This window comes from Ahaetulla prasina, chromosome 1 (assembly GCF_028640845.1).
Source record: "Ahaetulla prasina isolate Xishuangbanna chromosome 1, ASM2864084v1, whole genome shotgun sequence".
Lineage (NCBI taxonomy): Eukaryota > Metazoa > Chordata > Lepidosauria > Squamata > Colubridae > Ahaetulla > Ahaetulla prasina.
In genome coordinates, this window is record NC_080539.1 from 353,461,523 (window position 1) to 353,481,487 (window position 19,965).

Consider the following 19,965-nt stretch of genomic DNA (forward strand, 5'->3'; position numbering starts at 1 on the left):
ACGGCCCGCAATTCACGGCAGCCCAATTCGAAGAATACCTGGCAGATGAGGGCATCCGACATGCCCTCTCTGCGCCTTTCCACCCGGCGTCGAATGGCCTTGCAGAGCGTTCCGTCCGGAGCGCTAAGGAGGCATTGTCCAGACTCAAGCCAGGCGACTGGCAAGCCAAGATAGATTTCTTTCTGGCGATCCAGCACAGAACCCCGAGCACGGCTACCGGCAGAAGCCCAGCCGAACTATTGATGGGACGGAAACTCCGGTGCCCACTGGACCGTTTGAATCCCCATTACACACCAGAGGGTTACAAGGGGGAAATAGAAAAGACGAGGGAAATGGGCATAGGCGACCAAGTGTGGGCCCGCAACTATGGGGACGGCCCAAGCTGGCTCGCAGGACAGATAATCAAAACAACCGGTCCCAAGTCATACTGGGTCGAGTTACAAGACAACAGAGTATGGAGGCGCCATGTAGATCAGTTAAGGAAACGAATAACTGATCAAACCAAACCAATAGAAACCGATTATGACACACACTTATTTGAACCCACAGCTGACCATGACCCGAGGGAGGCGCAAGACTTAGCTGAGGTCCCAGAGTTCCAGCGACGCCATCAGGGTCCCGAGGGAAACAGCAGGGAAAATTACAAAAGTAATCCAGGGCCGGATGGCCAAGAAAAAGAGGCTGTAAATAATCCGGAGCCCGTTGGCCCAGAGACAGAGCTGGGAGGAGCAACAAGCCCCTCCGACCAGCTCAAAACACCACCCAGAACTGAACCGCGCAGGTCTGAAAGGACTAGGAGACGCCCAGGTTATTTGCGTGACTACGTCGAAAAATAACATGTAAATAATATGTAAATAGAGACAAAGTGTTTTCTGGGAGGGGAGGAGTGTTATGTATTACTGTATATACCTTTAAATATTTGAGCGGGAAATCAGCACGTTGCTGATTGGACGAAGCCTCCACCAGAACTGTATAAAAGGAGGGGTTTTTCCCCCAGCCGGTTGCTGGGTTCACCCTATATTAAAGAGCTGTTGTCACTACCCTGGTCTCCAGCCTCGTTACTTCCAGAACTTAACACTTGTAGTCCTCAGTGAGGTGCTTCTGCTGAGCCTCCTTCACAGTCAGATCCAATTTGAACTGAGCCAGCTGTTTTGCCAACTATTTTAGTTAGTAGTTTAGTTTAGTTTTTAGTTTGTATTTATGTGTATTTTTAAGTGCCTGTGAACCGCCCTGAGTCCCTAGGGAGATAGGGTGGTATATAAATGTGAACAATAAATGTGAACAATAAATAAATAAAACTCTTTCTTGTGGTGGCTGCTTAGCTCCAACAACTGCTTCCTGTTGGGGCCCTAAGGAGCCTGGGTGGGGAGGTGAGGAGTGGCTGGCAGGGGAGGGGTGAGTAGAGGCCGACGAGGCACCCTGGATGTGAGTGACATTGAAGTTTACATAAATAGAATAGAATAATAGAATAGAACAGAATAGAATTTTTTTTAAATTTCATAAAAGCCAGAGATTTGGCCTTTAATCAAGGTATTTAAGCAAAGTATCTCTTGCTTCATAAAATGTTTTTTACTCTACTTATTTATTTATTTATTTTATTTTTATTTATTTATTTTGTCAAACATGTACAAGATAGCAGGTATAGGTATAAACATGAACATAAACAAAGGAAGTAAGTACAGATAAATGGCGACAGTAAGAGAGTGATGGTATGCTTATGCACGGCCCCTTTATAGACCTCTTAGGAATGGGTTGAGGTCAACAGTGGGCAGTTTGAGGTTGAAGTTGGGAGGGTTTGAGGCTGTAACAACGGAATCGGGTAGAACAGTGGTAGTCAACCTGGTCCCTACCGCCCACTAGTGGGCGTTCCAGCTTTCATGGTGGGTGGTAGGAGTTTTGTCCGATACTGAAGCACTTTCCTTTTTTTTAATTTAATTGACTTTTTTAAAAAAAAATTCATAACATTATTTAAAAACTTTTTCATTAGGTTTTCATAAAAATCCCCGTGACAATTTAAATTTCTGAAAATATACTATTTGTATCGCCCGTGCATAAGTTTAGTTCACATTACGTATGTGAAACTAAATGGTGCTAAAGTGCAACCGCAAACAAAAGAGCCTCATCCCAGAATAGCTTGTGCATCTTCCCCCACACCACCCAGCTGTAACAGACAAGCAGAGCTGGTAGCTGGCCCCCCCCCCCCAAACCCAATCCACGATGCATGAGAAGCATGCACAGACGATGATACATGGTGCATTACTGTGGAACCGGTGGGCGGTTAGAAAATTTTACTACTAACAGAGATACAAAAGTGGCGGTAGGTGTAAAAAGGTTGACTACCCCTGGGGTAGAACATTCCAGGCATTGACCATTGAAGTCATATTTTCTGCAATCGGGTTTGGAGCGGTTTACCTTGAGTTTGTATCAATTGTTTGCCCATGTTTTATTGTGGTTGAAGCTGAAGAAGTCGTTGACAGGTAAGATGTTGTAGCAGACAATTTTGTATACTATGCTTAGATTGGATCGCAGGCGGTGCATTTCCTGATTGTTCAAGCCCAGAATATCAAGTTTGGTGGCATAAGGGATTCTATTGTGAGTAGAGGAGTGGAGTACTCTTCTCATGAAATCCTCTGGACCCGCTCAATAGTGTTAATGTCTGATATATAGTGTAGATTCCAGGCCAATGAACTGTATTCAAGATTTGGTTTGGCAAATACTTAATGGATGCAGGGGCTAGGAGGCCTAATGTCATCCTTATCTGCTTTTTCAACTGTTCAGTAGGTACCTGTGTTTGATCAGAATCAGGTGGTTCTTGGCTTTGTTTCTCCTGAGGCTGACATTCCAAAGATTCTGATGGAGCCGCTTTCTTGACATCTGTATTCCGGCCTATGACATGTTCAGAATATATTCCTTGCTCTTCCTTTAGGTCACAGATATTTAAATTTTGCTGAATAAAACGACCTCTGTGACCATATTATAATTAACTGTGTTCTCTTCGCCGATGATGTTAAACTATTTAACACTACCAAAAATGCTGCTACCCTTCAAAAAGACCTTAACTTTGTGTTGGAATGGTCAAAAATTTGGCAACTCCAAATCTCAACCAACAAATGCTCTGTCTTACACATTGGAAAAAAGAATCAGAACACTAAATACACGCTTGATGGACATTACCCTGTTGATGACCCTCACTCTGTCAAAGACCTTGGAGTTCTCATATCAAATGATCTAAGTGCCAAAGCCCACTGTAACAGCATCGCCAAAAAGGCATTAAGAGTTGTAAACCTAATCTTGCGTAGCTTCTTCTCCGGAAAGATTACACTACTAACCAGAGCATACAAAACATTTGCTAGACCAATTCTCAATCTGTCTGGAACCCACACTGCATTTCGGACATTAATACAATTGTGCGTGTCCAGAAATATTTTACAAGAAGAGTCCTCTACTCCTCTGATTGCAACAAAATACATTATGCCACCAGACTTGAAATTCTGGATTTAGAAAATTTAGAACTACGCCGCCTTCGGCATGACCTGAGCATAACTCATAAAATCATCTGCTACAATGTCCTTCCTGTCAAAGACTACTTCAGCTTCAACCACAACAATACACGAGCACACAATAGATGCAAACTTAAAGTGAACCGCTCCAAACTCGATTGCAGAAAATATGACTTCATTAACCGAGTTGTTAATGCCTGGAATGCACTACCTGACTCCATGGTCTCATCCCCAAATCCCCAAAACTTTAACCTAAGACTGTCTATTGTTGACCTCACTCCATTCCTAAGAGGTTTGTAAAGGGTGTGCATAAGAGCACCAGCGTGCCTACCATTCTTGTCCTAATGTTCCCTTTAGTTATATTCATTTTGTGTGGTTATTTCATGCTTATACTTATATATATATTGTTGTGTTTGACATAATAAATAAAATAAATAATTAAATAAATATCTATATATCCTAGTCTGTAAAGCCAGGACAGCACTGAAAGATTCTGCGGTAGTTCAGAGTACCGGAATTTGCCCATCTTGCCCAAGGCACTTAATTTCCCCTGAAGCCATGCTACATCAATGCAGTGTAAGAAGTATAAATGACGAGCTCTAGATGTACTGCATCACGCTAACTGGAAGTCCTGATGGCCTCTTCTGTTAGCCACCAAACCCATTGCGACAAAAAAGCTGGAACCAACAGAGGTTATTGGGGCAAAAACAATTTGCATAAAGGGCTTTTTGCATGAACAAACACATTTTATAAATGCTGCATAAACAAATGTGCAGGTTAAGATTTAGTTAATCGACAATTGTCACGTTTCACCAATGTTTCCAACCAGTTGTCACCTAAGCACTAAAAGTACATTTTCCAATATGTGTATTGAGAGAATACAGGTTTACAAACATGTAATTGAAAAGCACATACTGTGCAATTTATAAATAGTATCTAAATGTAGAATAAAATGCAAAGCTTTGTACAGATTAAAAAGAGATCTATGTAAAACTGGGAGAAAATTGACTTGCAGATGAACACAAATGGACCTAGGGATATAAAATAAAGTTGCCATATATTTTGATATGGGGGGATTTACAAAAATTGTCAGAAGCAATTCTACTGCAACACAGAGAACAATACTGAATAGAGTCTAATACTATCCATTTTTCTGTACTCAAAACATTATCTAACTCAATCATCTCTCATATCTCCCTCTCCTTCTATTTCTTTATCATCTTTATTATTTTTATCTACCTCTACATTTCTATCTCTAGTTTTATCTCTATCTCTTTATCCAGCTCTATAATCTCTCTCATCTTTCTCGCCCTCTCTCTCTCTCTTTCTCTATCATCTTTATCATCTCTCTCTCTATATATATATCTATCTCTATTATTTCTCTCTAGTTTTATCTCTATCTCTATCATCTCTATCTCTTTATCTGTCTATCTCTATCATCTCTCTGTCTCTATCCCTATCTCTATTTCTACCACTATCTCTATCTCTATATCTGAAAAAGAACATTAAAAAAGAAGTACACATAGTTGAGCTAAGTATCTCTTTGAATCTATTATTTACCCCTAGTGAATAATTCAGGGGCTTATCCATGGTCTGTTTCTAGCAATAACAGACTGCCATTGCTTTCCTTTGAGCTTTTTTTTAGGGGGGGGGGTGTCTTCCCAATCAGGCCTACAAGCAGGGGTGAAATGCTCCCGGTTCGCACCGGCTCACCCAATTAGGTAGCGATGGCAGCTGCTGGTTTGGAGGACCGGTAGCAAAAAATCCCTAGCCCCGCCCCCTGCCTCTGCTGAGCCACACCATCAGCAGAGGTTTTTGTTTTTGTTTTACTTTTAAAAGCAGTTTTTCTTCAACCGAAACATGCCTTTAAAAGTAGAAAAAACCCTCTGATGATTGCGGGGCTGAGCAGAGATCATCAAAACCCTTTAAAAGTTTTTTTTAAAAAAATCCTCTTCAGCCGAAGGGGGGGGAAAAAGAAAAAAAAGAGGTTTTAAAAGCCTCCTCTGGTGATCCCAGAGGAGTTTCCTGATCCTCACAGGCTTTTACACTCATTTTTTAACAGCCCCCATTTACAAGAGCCCCCACCCATGCCCACCCAATTCCCCCTCCTCACTTACCTATAATTACTGCTCCTTTGGGGTGGACTGCAACAACATGCTTTTCTTCAGCTACTGAAGGAAAAAAAAAAGCTTGCTTTGACTTCCAGCTTTGCTGAATGAGGAACTCTGGGAGTTGAAGTCCACAAACTAAGTTACTAAGTTTGGAGACCACGATCTAAAAAAATAAATAAAAATAATAAAATAAAATATTTGTGCAGCTTTCTGAGATTTGCTGTGTTTCTGTAGTGTTTCACTCTAACTACACAAACACACAAAATTTCACAAAGCTGTATGTGGCATTGTGTGTGTGTGTGTGTGTGTGTGTGTGTGAGTCAGTTGTGTTGTGTGTGTGTAAAGTGTGAAAGTGTGAGGTTTCCGCTTGTTGTAGGGGCTATTTTGGGCGAAGTGCAACTGCTTTTACATTGTGTGTGAGTCAGTTGTATTGTATTGTGTGTGTGTAAAGTGTGAAAGTTGGTTTTTGGTACCTCTTATTGTTTTGTATACCTTATTTATTATTTTTATTATTTATTGTTATTGGCCATACCCCCCCAGTCATCTGACCACCAAGCCACGCCCACCAATTAAGCCACGCCCACAGAACCAGTAGGGAAAATTTTTAGATTTCACCCCTGCCTACAAGCCTGGTGGACATCAGTCCAAATAGAAATCAAGTCAAGATTTTGAGAGTTAGTTGCAAAAGTTATCTGTTGGGCTATTTGCATTTGAAGGTGTATACTGTTACCATTTTCATTAATTTTAAGATCTTATACAAGACTTGAAAGAATGAGGAAGAGGGCTAATGACATGTTTCAAATGATACTATCATGACAGTTGTTTAACTTGGATTCTAGACTAGATTGCATCACTTTATAACCAGTGGTGGGTTTCAAATTGTTTTACTACCGGTTCTGTGGCTGTGGCTTGGTGGGCATGGCATGGCTTGGTGGGTGTGGCTTGGTGGGTGTGGCAGGGGAAGGATATTGCAAAATCCCCATTCCTTCCCCACTCCAGGGGAAGGATACTATAAAATCTGCATCCCCACCCCACTCCAGGGGAAGGTTACTACAAAATCCCCATTTCCTCCCAATCAGCTGGGACTTGGGAGGCAGAGAATAGATGGGGGCGGGGCCAGTCAGAATTTTTACTACCGGTTCTCTGAACTACTCAAAATTTCCGCTACCGATTCTCCAGAACTGGTCAGAACCTGCTGAAACCCACCTCTGCTTTATACCTGGGCTGGTTTGATAGAAGGAGCAGGGCCACCATAAGCTTTGAACAAATAACTTTGGTTTGATGCAAACACTAATGTACAACCATTCTATTACAAACATATATTAAAAGTATTGGATACGTACAGAGAAAGCATTCATCCAGACCTATAACTCCTTACTTCAATCCTAAGTATTTACTTCCATGAAACTAATTGTACAATGAAACCTCATCCACAGACAAATAACTTAAATAGACTATTGAATTAAAAATAAAACAAAGATGAAATCTTTTGACAGTCTTTTTTGGGAATAGACTGAATCTTCTCATAATGCGATGAATGGATTAGTACTCCTCGAATGTTTGAACCTTTTAAACATAAAGTTTTAATATCTGTTTTTCTTTGATTTGTCAATAAAGATAGAATGCTTAGATTATGCTAAAATTCTTAGATTAAGCTACACTGTACTTGCTATTTTGATTCATAATTCATATTACATTGGTTATAGTTAATCACTGGATATTGACTTGATTTTAATAATGATCTGATGCTTCAAACTGATACTAGATATTTAAAATGCAGAACTAATTTTACTTTTAAATATTATAATCTAAATTTATAATGCGCAGATATCATTTTCCTATTTATCTTTTGTTTGATTACATCTTTCTGTTTTTCTATTCTTGAATAGAATATAGAATACTAATAATACTAATAAAATATAAAATATACAAAACAAAGTTTATTGGGAAATATTTTTTTAAATGAAACAATTGTTTTACTATGGGTTTTTGTTATTATTATGTTACTTATGTGACGGAGGTCAGCCAAACTGATGGTAGAAATTATCCATAGCTGTTGTGACCCAGGTTCCTGGACCCAGACTCCTGGACTCGGATGATTCAGAAAATGAGGGAGAAGACCTGGCAAGCCCTGTTTCTCTTGAGCCCTCTCCCTCCCTGGCACCCACTCAAAGGGAGGGGCCGGCACGGCCTGATTCTCCCGGGCCTTCTTCTGATTTGGCAACGCCCCAAGAACAGTTTTGGAGGGACGCAAGATTACGAAGGCTTGATCGGCGTGCGCAGCAGCGGAAGAGTTGGGACAAAGCCAAGTCATAATTGTCATGCAGTGACATCTGCAGAGACTATAAATAGGAGGCGGGACTTCCTGGTTTTTTGTCTCGGACAAAGCAATGAATTTGGCGCGAGCTAACTATTTCATGGAGGGAAGAATATATTCGTGAGTAATTCTGGCCTTATCTATAATTTCCTCGTTATCTCCAGAAACTTGGCAGGCCCGTGGGTAGACGTGGCCAGGACATGTATCTATGTAAATAAAAGGAAAAAAGGAAGGCCTCTGACGGACTCTTTGCTGGGAGTATTGGGGAAGGAAACAGAACATTTTGTCCAAGACCTGACTAAAACATCTTCCACCAAAGATGGATCAGCAGCAGGTACAGCAGCAGTTAGAGCAGCTACAAGCGGCTAATCAACAGCTCCAGCAGCAAGTGGCTCACTTGGCAGGCCAACTTGCTGCCAGGAATGTGCCTGCAGCCCCCCATCCTCCCACCTCCTCCTCGCCGCAAGTGCCCGATAACCGTGCCGGATAAGTTTTCTGGGCAGCCTGAGATGTTCCCGACCTTCTTGGGACAGTGCCAGCTCTACATGGCTATGAGGCCAGAGGATTTCCCAGACGACCGGGCTAAGGTGGCCTTCGTGATTAACCTTCTTCCGGCTCGGCTGCTCGATGGGCCACGCCCTCTTGCTCCAGGACAGCCCCTGCTGGCGGACCAACAGCGTTTTGGCAGCACCTCGCACCATGTATGAGGACCCGTCAATGCTGACGGCAACCAGGCGCCTTAAGGAACTCCGTCAAGGGAAACGCCCCTGCAGGAGTACATCGCCGAATTTCGTCTTTGTGCCAGGACTCTGACTGGAATGATGCAGCGCTGGTGGACGCGTTCAGGAGGGACTCTCAGAGGAATTGCAAGACGAGCTGGCCCGGCGTGGAGGCGCCGCGGACCTCGACAACTTGGTGCCCTTTGTCTCCGCCTCGATGCCCGTCTGCAACGGCGACCGTCCCGTCGCACCCCGGGACCCTCCGTCGACATCTGCACCCCACTTCCTGCACCACCAGCACCCAGGGTCGCCCACGTTTTGTAACCGCTGCGGAAGAGCCCATGGAGTTGGGAGCGCCAGACCTCGCCTAACAGCCCAGGAGCGGAACCGAGGCGCCAAGGGGATTGTGCCTGTACTGTGGGGAGCCCGCCACTTCGCCGCTTCTTGCCCCAGAAAGCGGCGGGCACGACGCCGTCCCCGAATCACAGCGTGACCAATCGAATGGAGCAGGCCCGACCTCGGGAAACCCTAGGTCGGGCACGCATTAAGCCCCCACTGGACGCTATGGAAGTAGACTCTGGGCCCCTCGGCATCTGATTCTGGACACACGGATATGGTTGGGGAACCAGTCGGACGGGCTCCAGGCGCATGCGCTGGTGGACTCAGGGCCACAACAAACTTTATGGACCAGGCCTTTGTGACCCAGTTTGCGGTCCCGTGGTTCCGTGGACCTCCGATGCGGGTAGAGACAATTGATGGACGAGAACTGGTGTCCGCCCCATTAAATTCGCCACCCAGCCTTTGCGCCTGGCTATTGGGGACCATGAGGAGGCGATCCAGTTTTATGTCACGGCGGACCTTCATTTTCCTTGGTCCTTGGGTTGGCCTGGCTTCGACCCACGATCCTCAGGTGGCCTGGTCGCGAACGCCATCTCTTTCCCGAGTCTGCAGTGCCGATCACATCCGCCACACCTGTGCCGCCAGAACGCCCCACCGCTGCCATCACCTTGCCTCCTGAGCTGACGGACTTCGCCGACGTGTTCAGCGAGAAGGAGGCGGACCGACTACCCCGATCGGCCCCACGATTGCCCGTGGACCTTCTGCCCAACGCACCACTGCCTGTGGGACGCCTGTATTCCATGTCGGAGCCCGAGTTGGCCGCCTCAGGGACTTCCTGGACAAAAACCTGGCCCGAGGGTTCATCCGCCTTCAAAGTCCCTCTCGGCCCCGGTCCTCTTTGTGAAGAAGAAGACAGGGACTTGCGCCTATGCTGTGATTACCGCCGCTAAACGCCATTACGGTGCGGAATCGCTACCCCTGCCGCTCATCCCGGAGCTACTGGAAAGGTTGCGGAGGCCACGATCTTCACCAAGCTCGATCTCCGGGGCCTACAACCTGGTGCGGATGCGAGAAGGAGACGAATGGAAGACGGCATTCGCACCCGATACGGACACTACGAATACACTGTCATGCCATTTGGGTTGACCAATGCTCCCGCCGCTTTTCAGCACTTCATGAACGACGTGTTCCGAGACATGTTGGATCGGTTCGTGGTTATCTACCTGACGACATCCTGATTTACTCCCGGTCCAGGAAAGCCACCTTCGACACGCCAGTCTGGTTCTGCAACGCTATGGAGCAACAACTCAATGCGAAGCTGGAGAAATGCGCCTTCTTCCGGACTTCCATAGAATTCCTCGGCATATCATCTCGCCCGAGGGCATAGCCATGGACCCATGTAAAGTAGAAGCTTTGTGTAGCTGGGAAGCCCTCGTCGGGTGAAGGATGTTCAGCGCCTACTGGGCTTCGCCAACTACTACCGGACCTTCATCCCGGCTTCGCCACACTGACAGCTCCACTTACCCAGCTCCTCAGGAAGAAGGTTGCATTCCGTGGGGTCCCCGCAGCAAGAAGCATTCACAGCCTCAAGAAAGCCTTCGTCACGGAACCCGTCCTGAGGCATCCCGACCCGCCCGCCTTTTGTGGTGAAAACGGACGCGTCCAATGTGGCTCTGGGAGCGGTGCTGCTACAGGCTCCGACGAATGGCGGCACACTTTTTCCCTGCGCTTACTACTCCTGGAAACTCAATCCTTCCGAGCTCAACTACACTATCTGGGAAAAAGAGTTGCTGGCTATCAAGGCTGCATTCGAGGCTTGGCGACACCATCTGGAGGGGGCCCGACATCAGGTGGAGGTCCGAACGGACCATCGGAATCTCAAGCACCTCACCACAGCTCGGAAGTTGAACCAGCGGCAGATCCGGTGGTCATTGTTTTTTGCCCGGTTCAACTTCCGCGTGACCTACATTCCCAGCGGTCACAACCGGAGGGTGGATGCCCTGTCCCGCAAGCCAGAGTACCTCTGCGCCAAGGACCCCCTTCCTCCACGGACAGTGCTGCCGGCAGAAGCCTTGGCCGCAGCACGGGAGCCAGTGGACTTGCGGGCCCAGGTGCGAGGCGCAGCGCCAGGACGCCTGGTCGCAGCAAAGGAGAGGGGAGGTGGGCCCCACGCCTCCTTGGACCTTGGAGGAGGACTTACTGAAGTTTCGGGGGCGACTATATGTGCCCACAGGACCACTCCGAGCCCTCGTCATGACCCAGTGCCACGACAACCCTGCAGCAGGACATTTTGGGTTCTTCAAGACCCTCCACCTGGTGACACGGACCTTTTGGTGGCCCGAGTGCGGCATGATATACATGCCTACGTGACATCCTGCGTACCATGCCGGCAAGCCAAGACCGCCACGGGGCCCCTCCCGGCTCCTCCAGCCCTTGCCGACACCCGACAGACCCTGGGGCGATCTCTATGGATTTCCTGACAGACCTGCCGCCGTCCTCTGGGTTCACCACGGTGCTGGTGGTGGTGGACATGCTCACCAAGATGGCACACTTCATCCCATGCCGCGGACTGCCCACAGCCGCAAAACGCCCGTCTCTTTCTGCAGCACATCTTCCGCCTCCATGGTCTACCGGACAGGGTGGTTTCGGACCGCTGGAGTTCAGTTCACAGCCCGCTTCTGGAAGAGCCTGATGGCCGCGTTGGAGGTGCAGGTATGTCTGTCGCCATCGCACCATCCGGAGACCGACGGGGTACAGAGAAGGTCATCGGTATACTGGAACAGTATCTCCGTTGCTTCATCAACCAGCAACAGGACAACTGGGCCGACTACCTGTCTCTGGCGGAGTTTGCTTTTAACAACTCTCAGCACACCTCTACTCAGATGACCCCGTTCTTTGCCAATGTGGGTACCATCCGGCTCTTCCTCTGGCACCACCGGACTCTCCTGTTCCCGAACGCAGACCTTCCTGACGGAATTGCATGCGGTCCAACAGTTGGTACGTCAGCAGCTGAATCGGGCAAAGGAGGACTACAACGGTCCGCTGACCGCTCCCGACGGGCAACGCCCCGCTGGCAGTTGGAGACCGGTGTGGCTCTCCACCAAACACCTCCCGTCCGACCGCCGGTAAAGAAGTTGGACCACCGATTCATCGGCCCGTTCCCTGTCGAGGCAGTCATCAACCCGGTAGCCTACCGACTGACCCTGCCACGATCCATGCGGATCCACCCGTTTTCACCGGTCCCTTCTGGTTCCTGAGGCCACACGAGTCCCCTTCGGTGCCCAACAGCACCCGTCACTGTCGCCGAGGACGGGTCGGAGGAATACGAAGTCCACAGCGCACGAGACTCGCTGGCTAAAGGGTCGCTTCCAATATTTGATCGCGTGGAAGGGATACGGGACTGATTTCTCCTGGGTAGATGCCTCCGACGTTCATGCCCCTGACCTGGTGCAGGCCTTCCATGAGCAGAACCCAGCCCGACCGCATCCCGATCGTCAGCCCCGGGGGAAGGGCCCTGCGGTGAGGGATAGTGTTGTGACCCAGGTTCCTGGACCCAGACTCCTGGACTCGGATGATTCAGAAAATGAGGGAGAAGACCTGGCAAGCCCTGCTTCTCTTGAGCCCTCTCCCTCCCTGGCACCCACTCAAAGGGAGGGGCCGGCAAGGCCTGATTCTCCCGGGCCTTCTTCTGATTTGGCAACGCCCCAAGAACAGTTTTGGAGGGACGCAAGATTACGAAGGCTTGATCGGCGTGCGCAGCAGCGGAAGAGTTGGGACAAAGCCAAGTCATAATTGTCATGCAGTGACATCTGCAGAGACTATAAATAGGAGGCGGGACTTCCTGGTTTTTTGTCTTGGACAAAGCAATGAATTTGGCGCGAGCTAACTATTTCATGGAGGGAAGAATATATTCGTGAGTAATTCTGGCCTTATCTATAATTTCCTCGTTATCTCCAGAAACTTGGCAGGCCCGTGGGTAGACGTGGCCAGGACATGTATCTATGTAAATAAAAGGGAAAAAAAAGGAAGGCCTCTGACGGACTCTTTGCTGGGAGTATTGGGGGAAGGGAAACAGAACAATAGCAATAAAAAGATGCAAATTTCAGTCATAACTGTGTATGCCAATCCTGCAATGCAGACTGCTATATTCGATCCCCTCTTGAAAGAAACTTTTCCAAGTATAGTTAGCCAGCATGATTAGCTCTGTGGTACATTTTTTTTCCTATGGATAAGACTATTTAACAGTACTTTCCTGATATGCTTCATTTAATATAATATTTTGAATTATTTTTCTTTCCTTTTACAGGAAGTTCTCACTTAACGGCCTTAATTGAGAGCAGTTCTATCTCTAAACAAACTTGCAGCTCAATGGGACTGTGTTTACCAGTGATGATGACTGTGTTTACCAGTGGGAAAGAGACAAGATTAATCGTTTTCACACTTTCTGTTTTCGATGGTCTTTTAACTAAGAACTCCAAGGTCCCTTCCAATTCTATTATTCTGTATTCACTTCTCTGCCTTTTGGATTGCCCAAGTACTTGCTTATTGCCTTGTATATATTGACAGCAATGCTACACAAAAAACTTATTCTTTTGAAATCCCTTCTTCTCCAATCTCTCTTTGTGGTGGTGGTGGGGAGAGAGGAAGCAAGCAATTTCTGTAGGAAATCTCCTTTGCAAAACACTTTTTCGTTGCCTGTGCCACTATATTGCTTTCAATATGCAGAAAAGCAAACTGCTTATTTTCTTGAAATCCCTTCCTCTATAATCTCTCTTCTTTGTGTGTGATTGGGGGATGGGGGAAGAATAACTAGAGTTGCTTGTCCCTATTATTTTTTGGGGAGGAAAGATGAGTAGGTTGATACATAAATTAACAAAGTTGTATGTTAACCAAGACTCAAAGATGTAACCCAAGACTGGAAGATGTGGAGAGACCTGGCCCATAGAATAGTTAAGAGTTCGACAGGACTAAATGGATATCATCATCATCATCATCATCAATATCATCATCATCATCATGTTAACAAACAGGTACTGTAAATCTGATCAACAGAATAATTCATCTAAATGGAATGCTATTGTATAGTGGATTTTATATCTAATATGTTTCTTCTAAAGATACCTATAATGTTAATTTTAAGAACTATGGATATTTAATCATTCTATGGTTCTAGAATATACAATTTCAACATCTTGCTTTACCAAAATCCACTTAGAGCAATGTTTTTGGGGAGATAGGGGCACCAAAACTGGCATTAAATTTCTGAAATTGGTTCTGCCTATGCCACACAATTGACCATTTCCAGAAATCAGAAAAATGAGGAGGAATTCAAATGTTTTATAGGTAAATTATGACCGTGGAAAGCATTAAGTGGTAATGAGGGCATTTTTTATGATAATACTGTGCAATCTACACTAAGACCTTGGCTCTAATTCCATGTGGATTTCAGCCTAATTTGAAAATAAATAAATAAACTGCACCAAGAATTCCCTTCAGGGTAATGTATTCTTCCTATGTTATCTGTTCCTTCTCTTTATCTTGTTCCTTAAATTAAAAAAAAAAAGTGCCAGAGAAAGAGTTGGGGGAAAAGAGAGATTTGAGGAAAAGCAAAAGGATATGATGAAACTCCATACCGCTTTTGGTTCTGGGTTTTCTCTGTTTACTTCACACCTGTCTGCTCTGGCCTCCAATATATTATACTGAGGGTATGCCCACTATTGCCAGATAGCTGCCCATTTCTGTTTTTGGAGTGCGGTTTCTTGGGCAAGGACTTTTTCAGGGGAAGTAGGGTGCAATATGATGGGTGAAGAGTGATGAAAAGCCAAAAGTTAGGGCCATGTTATAAAAACTGCTTTTTCAAAGGTCTGTAATTCGAAAATCCCTGCACTAAATTTTATGAAACTTTACATACCTTATATCCTTTTAATCGTTTGAATTTCTTGAAACATGCAATAGGAAAACAAAGAAGTTATTGTTTATACATTTATATTTCTTTTTTCCACTGGCTAAGCTATAGGAGGGGGATATTATACCTGAAGCGTGTCTAGCTCAACCTGAGCCAGGGAAAGCAATTTCCAAAGCTCTACAAATTTCATTGGAAAATCTTGGCATACACCTAGCAACTGTAGCTGTAAAATATTCTCTGAAAACAGAAAGAAAGGGGCCTCTGTGGCTCAGACTGCTAATGCAGTCTGTTATTAACAGCAGCTGCCTGCAATTACTGCAGGTTCTAGTCCCACCAGGCCCAAGGTTGACTCAGCCTTCCATCCTTTATAAGGTAGTTAAAATAAGGACCCAGATTGTTGGGGGCAATAAGTTGACTTTGTATATAAATATACAAATAGAATGAAGACTATTGCTAACATAGTGTAAGCCGCCCTGAGTCTTCGGAGAAGGGCGGAATATAAATGCAAATAAATAAAAAAAAATCCTGCACTAAGTATATTAGTCCTTTAAGAATCAGTCCCCCATGCTAGCCAAGAATATCTGATGGTTTATTTGTCCTACTGCCCTTGTTATCGGCTGCTCCTTAACTGGGCATTTGGGTAGCACTGAACAGCCATTTTGGAGGGATGGAGGATTAGGCTGTTGGGTGCTGGTCTTCATTCCCAAGGTCAAACAACAGCTGGACAACTGCACAAACTACCACTGTTATTTTCCCTTCAGAGCAGTTGCATTTTCCCAAATACTGATCTTTGCTTGATACCTGTTCACTTTCTTTCTGGAAACTAGTGTTATGTCTGTCATCTATGGAGGTTCTCATTCATCCAGGTCATGGTTGTCCCAAAGGTGCTTTTATACTGTCATATTTTACAGATTACAGATTAACAGAGTTGGAAGGGACCTAGTAGGTCATCTAGTCCAACCCGCCGCCCAAGCAGGAGACCCTACACCATTTCTGACAAATGGCAGTCCAGTAGCTTCTTGAAAGCCTCTAGTGATGAAGCTCCCACAACTTCCGAAGGCAAGCTGTTCCATTGGTTGATTGTTCTCATTGTCAGAAAATGTCTCCATATTTCTAGGTTAAATCTCTCCTTGATCAGTTTCCATCCATTATTCCTTGTCTGGCCTTCAGATGCTTTGGAAAATAGCTTGACCCCTTCCTCTCTGTGGAAGCCCCTCAAATATTGGAACACTGCTATCATGTCTCCCCCTGGTCCTTCTCTTCACTAGACTGTTCTCTTCACTAATTCCTGTAACCGTTCTTCATATGTTTTAGTCTCCAATCCCCTAATCATCCTGGTTGCTCTTCTTTCCATTTTGTCTATTTTCTTTTTTATTTTAAAGGCAACTGGTCTTTCTTATTTTTCTTTAAGACCTTTGATTAAGTCTTAAAGAAAAATCAGAAAGACCAATTTCCTTTAAAATAAAAGGGCCATGCCATGTCAACAGTTAGACTAGTAGCCAATGCTGTCATTTTAATTTTCCTATGCTGGTTCTATGGATTGTTGGTTAAATTTCTGCGCCCCAGAGTTCACTAATTTCCTCACAATTAGCTCAAAAGAATGCTTATTTGTTTCCATCTTTTCATAAATCAGAAGTCTGCTTTTCTTGAATCCAGAGTTTCCATTTGACCATTCCTGATTTATTTTTGTTAAATTATTCCAAATTTTCTCATCCCATAGAAGATGCAGGCTGTGGTTCTAACATCTGAAATAAAGCAATTCTATCTCTTAAAATTTTAAGGAAGAAGTATTCATTCTTTCCTGACTTGAAAAACACAAGAAAGGAGATCAGTTTTGAAAATATAGCAAATTTCACATCGTGGGGTGCCATTTCTAGGAAGCCTCTACACCAGAGGTAGGTTTCAGCAGGTTCTGACCAGTTCTGGAGAACTGGTAGCAGAAATTTTGAATAGTTCAGAGAACCGGTACTAAAAATTCTGACTGGCCCCGCCCCCATCTATTCTCTGCCTCCCAGGTCCCAGCTGATTGGGAGGAAATGGGGATTTTGCAGTAACCTCACCCTGGATTTGGGAGGGAATGGAGATTTTACAGTATTCTTCCCCTGACATGCCTACCAAGCCACGCCCACCAAGCCACACCCACAGGACCAGTAGTAAAAAAATTTGAAACCCACCACTGCTCTACACTCCAGAGGTGGGTTTCAGCAGGTTCTGACCAGTTCTGGAGAATCAGTAGCGGAAATTTTGAGTAGTTCGGAGAACTGGTAGTAAAATTCTGACTGGCCCCACCCCGATCTATTCTCTGCCTCCCAAGTCCCAGCTGATCGGGAGGAAATGGGGATTTTGCAGTAACCTTCCCCTGGAGTGGGGTGGGAATGGAGATTTTACAGTATCCTTCCCCTGCCACGCCCACCAAGCCACGCCCACAGAACTATAGTAAAAAAAATTGAAACCCACCACTGCTCTACACTCACTCAGAACAGAACTGGAAGGAACCTTGGAGGTTTTCTAGTCCAAACCCCTACTCAGTTAGGAGACCCTATACCATTTCAGACAAGCAGCTGTTCAATTTCTTCTTAAAAATCTCCAGTGATGAAGCACCCACAACTTCTGAAAGCAAGCTGTTCCACTGGTTAATTTTTCTCACTGTCAGGAAGTTTTTCCTTAATTCCAGGTTGCTTCTCTCCTTGATTAGTTTCCACCAGTGGTGGTGGGGCCAGTCAAAATTTTTATGTACCGGTTCTCTGAACTACTCAAAATTTCCACTACCGGTTTTCCCGAACTGATCAGAACTGCTGAAACCCACCTCTGGTTTCCACCAATCGTTTCTTCTCTTGCATCTTTTCTTCTCTGGTGCTTTCAAAAATAAGTTGACCCCCTCTTCTTGGTGGGGTTTTACTGGATGATCACTTCCAAAAGTAAATTCTAGGAGCAAAGAATGCATGAAAATAACATGGCACAACATTGTTTAGAGTAATAATTGCTAAGAAAAAATACCCTTCCTGATGCTGTCCATATTTCCTTTTTTAAATAAGCCAATCCAGTGAAAGCATCAACACTTTCTAGAACAACATGTTAATGATGTATAATGTAAACACTTCTCTTTTTTTGGCCCTCAGTTAACTGCTAACCAATTTCACTGAGTGACCCTGAGTTTTAATGTTATAAGTCAGGGAAGAAAAGTTTAATGATCTTGTAAAAGTGTTTTAAATGCTCTTGAAGCCCTTAAAAATAAGTTATGCACCTTTTCTATAAACAAGTCAGCATTTGGAATTGAATTGTGTCTGCATTTTATGCAAATATTGTGTTGATTAAACATGGACATTTGCTTTGGTCACAGCATTCCAAGAAACTTTCATGTGTTGTTCTGCAAGCAAGGTTATATGGACTCCAAAATGCAAATGCAGGTTCTAACCCCTGACTTGACCCAGAATAATGCATGAAAATCACCTGCTATTTTCCCCTAAGTGCAACTAAAATGACTTTTTATGCAACATGACATGAAGATTGTCAGATTCATCTGGTATCTTTTACATAGCTGAACTGGAAATGACATTAAGCTTGCTGCTGGAATATTCCTTTTTTAAAAAAAATAATTTTATAGGGGTTTTTATTAAAGGTGGCAAAAATTAAAGCAAAGTACACTAGAAGAAAAAGATAAGCAAAATAAAAGTTTGGAAGGTACAGAGAAAAGAAAAAACAGGTAAGTGTAGAAGAGGAAAAGAGAAACAAAGATAATAAATGTGTCGCTTTTAATCTTCATCACATTGAGCATAAGCTAATATAGTAACTTTTCATGCATTTCTATAATTACAAATAAAAAAACTCTTCTTCCCATAGCAGGGGTGATATTCACTTTCTTTCACAACCAGTTCGTAAAGTGAGCACATGAGCCACCTCCACTCATGCGCAGGTCTTCCGCGCATGCACAGAGCCTCAAAAATGGGATGGGATGACTTCCAAGAGGGTGGGCGGAGCTTCCTGCAGCCGCCACTACCGGCTTACCCGAACCGGATAGAACTGGCTGAATATTACCACTGTCCCATAGCCTAGTATTATCAATCCACAATCCACAAATCTTTTCAGTTCTGGCTCAGTAAAATCCCCATTAGGAATTATCAGAAACATTGGAACTTCTGGGAAAGAAATGATGAATTGAAAACTTCTCTAAGAGAAATAGAGACAATGACTGCAGCAGAATGAAGAGCTGATAAGAAGATCATCCCTTTGTAATTCTTCTCCAGACAAGAAGATGACTTGAGATCACCCACAAATATGCCATACAGTTGCAGATTTAAAACTTTGGGAGAAAAGGGAATAATCATATTCAAACTGTGGTTGGTGCCTTTGAATGGATCAGATGAGCTTGCATCTGGAGAAGGAGTGGCCGGAGTGATGTCTCGAGATGGGACGGTTGACGATTGGAGCATGTGATCGGCAGAGGGGTCATGAGGATGGGGATTTTGGAGTTTGTCTTACTGAGGGAGGAACCAGATCCCCAGATTCAGATTTCATCCAACTGTGCCAGTGTACCTATAGTAGTAAAAGAACTTTGAAAGATGTTTGCTTTGGAGTCTTTTCTGCAAGAAGGGTTTTCTGGAACGCCGACACCTAGGTTTGCGTGTTCCCTTTCCAATCACTTTCAAAAATCATTTATTAACTACTTTTCAGCTATTACAACCTTTTGAATCTCCAAGTTTTATTGCACTGGTATAAAAGAAGTTTATAGATACAAGTTTAATAAAAGATATGTACAAGTTTATATACAAGTTTAAAGACTTCATTTTTCTGGAATAAACAGCAAAAGTGTGATTAAAACTTTGAGACTGAGCAGTTACAAATGGATTAAGGGTCCAGATAAGTTAGAAAGAAGACTTTTAGAATATATATATATATATAAATGTGAAAACCACTCATGCTGTAATCACAAAATTTCTATAACTGTAAAGCCTACAAACTTGAAATTTGCCACATATGTTCCTCTTGGCTTCTAGGTGCTCACTAAGAAAGGATTTTTCAAAATGACCATCAGAGCATTAGTATTTCCTATATTATTAAAACATGCTCTAATGCT